We start from the raw sequence: 7473 nt of genomic DNA, 5'->3' as shown, positions 1-7473 counted from the left end.
AATAACTCTGTAACAAGAAAACAAATAGCCCAATTTAAAAATGGGCAAATGACCTAAGTAGATATTTTTCTCAAAAGAAGACACACAAATGGCTTCCAAGTATATGAAAAAAAAAGTTCAACATCTCTTATCATCAGAGAAATGCAAATTAAAACCACAAACCACTTTGCATCTGTCATCAAAAAGATGAAAGATAAGGGTTGCTAAGGATATGGAGAGAACACTTGCACACAGTTGGTGGGAATTTAAATTGGGACAGGCACTATAGAAAATTGTATGGAGGTTCCTCAAAAAAACTAAAAATAAACTACCAAATGATCCAGCAATCCCACTTTGGGAACACAGCTAAAGGATTTGAAATCAGTATGTCAAAGAGAGATATCTGTATTCCCATATTCATTGAAGTATATTATTCATAAGAGCCAAGACAGGGAATCAATCTAAGTATCTAGCAATGGATATATATATATATATATATATATATATATATATATATATATATATATATAATGTTTTCTTTATCTATTTATATATATACACACATACACACACACAATGGAATACTACTTAAAAAAAGAAGTTTCCTTTTGCAACAACATGAATGAACCTGAAGGACAGTCATTATGGTAATTAAAATAAACCAGGTACCTATATGTGGAATCTAAAAAAGTCAAACTCATAATAGGGAAGAATAGAATGGTGGTTACATGAGGCTTAGTTAATAGGTTTAAAGTTTCAGTTAGACAGAAGGAATAAGTTTTTGAAATCAATTGCACTATATAATGACTACAGTTAATAATAATGTAACATATAGGGCTGGGGATGTGGCTCAAGTTGTAGCGTGCTCGCCTGGCATTCGTGCGGCCCGGGTTCGATCCTCAGCACCACATACAAACAAAGATGTTGTGTCTGCTGAAAACTGAAAAAAAAAAAATATTAAAAAAAATTATAAAAAAAAATAATAATGTAACATATATTTCAAAATTGCTAAGGCGATAGATTTTAAGTATTCACACTAGAAAATAATGTGAGATGATGGATATAATCATTCCATAGTGTATCTATCACATTGAACTCCATTATATATAATTATTATTTTTCAAAAAATTTAATTAAGTATAATTTTATTTTATAGTCACTAACTGGTGAGATCTGATGTATAATTGAGTTACTTTGTATGTGAGAGCCAGTCTCCAAGATGGCTCCCAGTGATCCTCACTTTTTGGTTTTCTTGTCCTTAATGTAGTCTTCTTTCATGATGAATTAGGATTAGTTTAAATGAAATAAGTATGGTGGAGGTTATAGTTAGTGACTTTGAGGAGTAAGTTGCAGCCTCTGCTTTGGTCTCTTGGGTTGCTTGATATGGAGGAGGCCAGCAGTCATCTCATATCTCATGAGGACTCTCAAGAAGCTCTGTGGAGAGACTCACCAGGGAAGGAGCCAAGGCTTGCACCAATTTGCCAGCCATGTGAGTAAGCCCCGGGAAGTGGATCTGCTAGCCCATTCAAGCCCTCAAATAACTGTAGTCCTAGCTAACATTTTACTGAACTCCATGAGAATTCCTAGCCTGAGCTGTCCAGCCAAGTAGCTCCTAACTTCCTTACCAATAGAAACTGAGAGATAATAAATATATTTTTGTTAAGCTACTAAGTTTGGGGATAATATGTTATGCAGTAATAGATAATAAAAAATGTACATTGTAGATTCTATAGAAATCATGTCTATGTAAAACTCTGCCTACATAGGTCAAGAAAGTCTTCAGAAAAAAAGAGAAAATTAAAAAAAAATGACTATTGGTTAAGTCTTCAGCGATGACTAGGAGGTGCAGGTGGAGCAAGGGGAGTCATTTCAGGCTGAAAGAAAAACTTGACCATACTGCCACAAGTAGGAAGACATGACTTATTTGAAAAACAGCAGTTAGTTCGACATGGCTGGGGTGCATGGTTAAAGAATGAAGTAGAGAGAGATTAGAAGAGCAGACTGGATACAGTTCACAAAGGACCTTCTGTGCTATCTCCTTGTATCCGTTGTTTTATCCTGAAGGCAATGAGGAGCCATTAAAGAATTTTAAAACAAGCAACTGACATAAATCAACAGTAAATTTTAGAACGATGGTCAAATGGAAAATGGATTGGAGGCAGAAAGATCACTTAGAAACTCTTGCACATTCAGATGAAAAATGATTAAGGCCTTATCAATGTGAATAGGGAAGAACAAATAGACTTGGAGGGTTAAAGGAGATCTATTTTTAGAATATGAGAAACAAACGAAAGGGAAGATGTGAGAACCAGGAGGAGAAGAAAGTTTTTTGGGGTAATGGGGTGAGTTTGAACGGTACTTTTAAGTAGATGTGTACAGTGGGCAGGCAACTAGAAACACTATTCTGGGGTAGGACCAGGAGGAAGTGAGGTCAGATTGAAGGAGACTTAAGGGTTTTGTTTTGTTTTTTGGTACAGGGGATTGAACTCAGGAGCACTCAACCACTGAACCACATCCCCAGCCCTATTTTGTATTTTATTTAGAGACAGGGTCTCACTGAGTTGCTTAGTGCCTCACTTTTGCTGAGGCTGGCTTTGAACTCTTGATCCTCCTGCCTCAGTCTCCCCAGCTGCTGGGATTATAGGCGTGGGCCAGCACGCCCAGTAAGATTTAAGTATTTGAAGGCTTTTTCATGCATGCATGCCTTATTAAAATGTAAATAATTTCATGAGCAAAATAAAATCTAAATAAAATTTAGAGTTCTAGATTTATCTTGAACTGGTAACAGTAAAGCCACTTAAAAATAAGATTTAAATACGAACTGGGATAAAATTAGGTTAGAACCAAATAGAGGTAGTGAGAGTAACTCAAAGACTACTTTTTAATATCTTTCAGTTTTGCTGAGGATTAAACACATCATTTGAACCTGGTGGTTAATTAAATGTAGAGACTGAACTTTTGATATGCTTATTTCATCACCTCTAATTTTTTAGGCTCTATGACCCATTTTTCTATCACCAATTTTTTAAAAAATTAATTAAATTTTGCTTCTGTTTACTTCACCTATTTTCCAGTTAATTTGCATCAGCTTCATAATCTGATACTTCCTCCTGTTTTTTTTTCTTTTTCCTCTTCCTGCTCTTTGTGAACAAAACAAAACAAATCCTTCCCCCTTATTAAATATATAATAGGTGTGGCAGGGATCTTAATTTCCTTTATTGAGTACTGGAGAGGATATCATTGTTCTTGATTTCATTGTCCACAGCCATCTAATTCTTTGAAATTATTTTCTAAATAACAGAGTGATTTTAACCTCTAAGTATGGTCTAGTACCCAATACTGCAAGACTTGGAGTTCAATCAGTTCACTTGATTTCTACTTACCCAAGAATTATGTATTCAGAAATAATACCATATGGATAATGTGGTGTGCACAGCATTAGTATTTCAAGGATTGAAGGAAAAGTTATTTATAAGTCATAGTTTTATGAAGCTTGGAAAGAGAATCACAGCAGTAAATGGGCTAAAATGCCAGACTTTGAACAGAACTTTTGATTGTTTTAAAAGTTTTGCCTCAGTAAAAAAATTACTACCAATAAAATTTATGCCATCTTATTTGTGGAAATAGCTGTGGTTTTTAAAAAGTAGCCATTTAATCTTTGTCAGTACAAAGGAAAGTGATGTAAAAAATGAGTAAATGAGCCTAATGTGGTGGTGTAATTCCAGCCACTTGGGAAGACTGAGGCAGGAAGGAGGCGGAGGCAGGAGGATTACAAGTTCAAAGGCAGCCTCAGAAACTTAGTGAGACACTGTCTCAAAATAAAAAAATTAAAAAAGAGCTGGGGCTGTGCTCAGTGGTTAAGAGCCCCTGGGTTCAATTCCTGGGACCAAGGAAAAAAAAAAAAAACAGTAAATGGAGCTGTGTTTTTTATCAGAGTGCCTACTGGAAAGAACTCAAGCATAAAGAGACACCACTTAATGTATTTAACTTTTTCAACATTAAAATGATGAAAAAGGAGGCTTAATAAAAATTTTCTAAGGTGTAAAATATCTAATGAATATTTTAAACAGTTTTATAACAGAATTAAAGGTAAAACCACAAAATCCTAAGTAGAAGACATTTTTTCTAAAACAAAATATTGTTTTTTTTTCTGATTACATAATTGACATGTTCATTTTTTTAAAGTCAGTTAATACAGAAAAGCAGGAAATAAATTATATAAACCTATTAGCCACAGATAAACACTGTTAATATTTTGTGAACGTGCGTTTAATGGTTCCTTCATGTTTGTGTATGTATATTTATGCACAGGGTATATCATATGTAGAATCATACTCTACATACACTGATCCTTCCTTCTGCTACACACTGTGGACATCTTTTCATACTTATAAATATGGATTTATTCTAGCTTTCTAAATGGGTACATGGCATCATACTCTATATAAATACAATTTAATCAACCTTTCCTACAACATTGAACATTTATCAATCAGATTATTCCCAAGGTGTTTACTTTTTTCTTGTCATACTGGGGATTGAACCCAGGGGCACTCTACCAATGAGGTATATTCTATTTTATGTGTGTGTGTGTGTGACAAGTTCTCATTAAGTTGCCAAGGCTGTCCTTGAACTTGCAATCCTTCTGCCTCGACCTCCCAAATAGCTGGGATTATAAGCCTTTGCCACCCTGTAACATGTTTCCCAGGCCTCCTTCAGGCATCCTGACCTGAGTTCTGTCCTTTGCAGGATCCTCTAAGGGAGGCAGACACTTGGAAAACTCCAAATCCCACAATACTTCCCCAGTCTCAGTGCAGTTTTTCTTGTCTTTATATTAGTGAAGAGTTCTTGGAGAACAAAGGCCTATTAATTCCCTGCTGGGTCAAAGGAAGGGGAGGACTCCAGTGCACTTTTCTTGAGGAGATGGGGAGAAAGGGAATTGCCACTCAATCTTTCCAGATAATCCTGTAACAGAAAACTAGACAGTTGCCTTTGAGGAGTTACTTAACCTCCTTAAACTTCAAATTCTTTGTCTATAAGATAGCAACAAATAGCAACTCTATCCTTCCAGTTGTGGAGGCTAAAAAACTCAGTTGTTTTTTGCCCTTTTCATTCTCTTGCCTTCACGCCATCACATTCTGCCTGTTGAACCTTCAAAATAAATCCAAAATCTGACCACTTCTCCCCACCTCTACAGCTTTGGCTTTGGGCCAGACCTCCATCATGTCTTATCTGGGACTTTACAGTAGCCCCTAACAGGTCTCCCTAATTATTCTTGTTTTCCTGTGATCGATTTTCAAGACAATAGCCTCTGACTTTTAAAATAGATAATGGCTTTTTCTCTAATTTAGAGGAAAAAGCAAAAAACCTCCCTGTGTGATTTATCCATCTCTCCCACTTCTCTGATCTAACCATCTTCCTTTTCAGTCATTCTACCCTTGCCAAACATATGCCCCTTGCATTTGCTGTTTTCTGTGCCTTCAGCTGTTCTTAAAGGCCAACAAATAAAACAAGTATTTGTTGAAAATATTACCTTTATCACATCCTTATATTTCTTTTTAAAAATATTTTTAGTTGTAGATGGACATAATAACTTTATTTAATTTATTTATTCATTCATGTGATGGTGAGGATCGAACCCAGTGCCTTACACGTTGATGTGTAGGCAAGCGCTCTACCACTGAGCCACAACCCCAGCCCACATCCTCATATTTCTTGATAACACTTATCATAGTCATATTGTATGTTTAGCTTAATTATTTGTTTGTTATTTGTTTCTTAGAACTGGAATGCCAGGCCATCAGAGGAAGGGACTTGCCTCTTCAGTTTTTCAATGTTTAGAGTGGTTCTCAGCCACTATCAAGGGCTCAACAAATATTTGTCAAATGAACAAATAGACAATCATAATCCCTATCTTTCATGGTTGGAATGAAAATTCAGTGAGGTAACAGTGTCTAGTGAACAGGAAGGACTCTCTACATATAGGCTGTTTTTGCACCATTATTATGGTATTTAAGATAGGCTTTGGAGAACATATTAGAAAAAAGGGTATTCCAGTCTTTGCACTTGGATCAGAAACTTAAAAGTGTGACAAAATGGGTTTTTGGTAAGAGAAAGGACTGGAAACATAGCAATAGAACAGAAGGTGGAAACTGAATTCAAAGTTCAGAATTCCGAAGTTTGTTCTTAACAATCAGGAACAATGGGCTGGGGATGTGGCTCAAGCGGTAGCGCGCTTGCCTGGCATGCCTGCGGCCCAGGTTCGATCCTCAGCACCACATACAAACAAAGATGTTGTATCTGCCGAAAACTAAAAAAAATATTAAAAAAATAAAAAATAAAAAAAATACAGTCAGGAACTAGTCAGGATTTTCAGCAGAGGAAGATATGGTAATATCTTCACTTGGGGGATCTTCTGTGGGGATTATTACTTGCCTTGTGTTTAAAAGTTACATTTTCTAGGGTGGAGTGTATTTGTTAATTAGAGAAAATAGTGAGTTACTTTAAGAAACTTTGAAAGACATTTTCCACATACAGGCTGATAGGACCTGGCCTATGTATATGATCCTCTCTTTTCAGGTAGGCCTCAAACATGCTCCATGGTGGGAGAGCAAAATGAGTGTGGGAAAGACTGAAAATCTTGGTGATCTATTTTTAACCAATCTGGGTTGAATGGGGTTCTAACTCAGCCATTTCTCCTTTCATGATTCAAAATTGCTTAACCTTTGGATTAAGTCTATTTCAAACCCTGGCTATACTTCATGTCTTGGTTTTCCATTTCACATGCAATTTCTGATCATATCTCTCTTTTAATATACCTCACTTTCAGTCTAAAGTCCTGCTTATCTAGGTGCCAAGTCCAGTAGCATTAGCATCACTTGAGAGCTTATTAGAAATACAGAATTCTCAGAATTCAGCCAGTTCCACTGAATTAGAATCTACATTTTAATAAGATCCCTGGTGATTTATGTGTACCTTAAAACTTAAGAAGAACTGCATTTGAGCATCCCTTAACCAATGGCTGTCCCAGTCTCCCTCAGGAGCCCCTCAGTAACTTAAATAAACATATAACATATTTTCTTTCTAAAACAACTTTCTGGACAAGTCACCTAGCCACCTTCTCCAACTAGAGAGCTTTCCACTTTCTACCTTGTGTGTAGACAATATAAAGGAATGACTGCTCTAAAGGTGCAATGTTTCTCAAGGTAGAATCCTTAGATCACTCCCATTTGAATAATCTAGAGGGTTTGTTAAAAATGCAGATTCCTAGCCCCCACCTTGCATCTATTGAATGTGATTCTCTTAAAGGACTCTACAAGCCATTTTTTTCAATTAATACTTGATATATACTAATCTTCAAAGAACCATCAGAGAACTCTTGGCTCCTGAAAGGCAGTTTCTATCCTTAATACTGCTTTTCTTTTCTTTTTTTTTTTATTCAGTTTTTTAAACTTTCTTTTTTTAATACCTTTATTTTGTTTATTTATTTATTTA

The 7473-nt window shown here is 35.8% G+C and overlaps 1 long non-coding RNA gene across 1 annotated transcript in view; it reads right to left on the bottom strand.

Annotated features, from left to right (window-relative positions):
- Positions 1–570: 570 nt before the first annotated feature.
- The window catches only part of LOC124098148 (uncharacterized), a 32839-nt gene continuing 25936 nt past the window's right edge, over positions 571–7473 (bottom strand). The window contains exon 4 of the long non-coding RNA XR_006853480.2: positions 571–919. This is a non-coding gene — a long non-coding RNA (uncharacterized LOC124098148). The remainder of the gene's footprint in view (positions 920–7473) is intronic.

The sequence above is a fragment of the Marmota monax genome, unplaced genomic scaffold (genome assembly GCF_021218885.2).
Source record: "Marmota monax isolate L192 unplaced genomic scaffold, Marmota_monax_Labrador192_F-V1.1 WCK01_AAM20220418_F8-fsc00042, whole genome shotgun sequence".
In the NCBI taxonomy this organism is placed as follows: Eukaryota; Metazoa; Chordata; class Mammalia; order Rodentia; family Sciuridae; genus Marmota; species Marmota monax.
The sequence above is the reverse complement of the archived record's forward strand: the minus strand, read 5'-3'. Positions and strand labels throughout refer to the sequence as shown.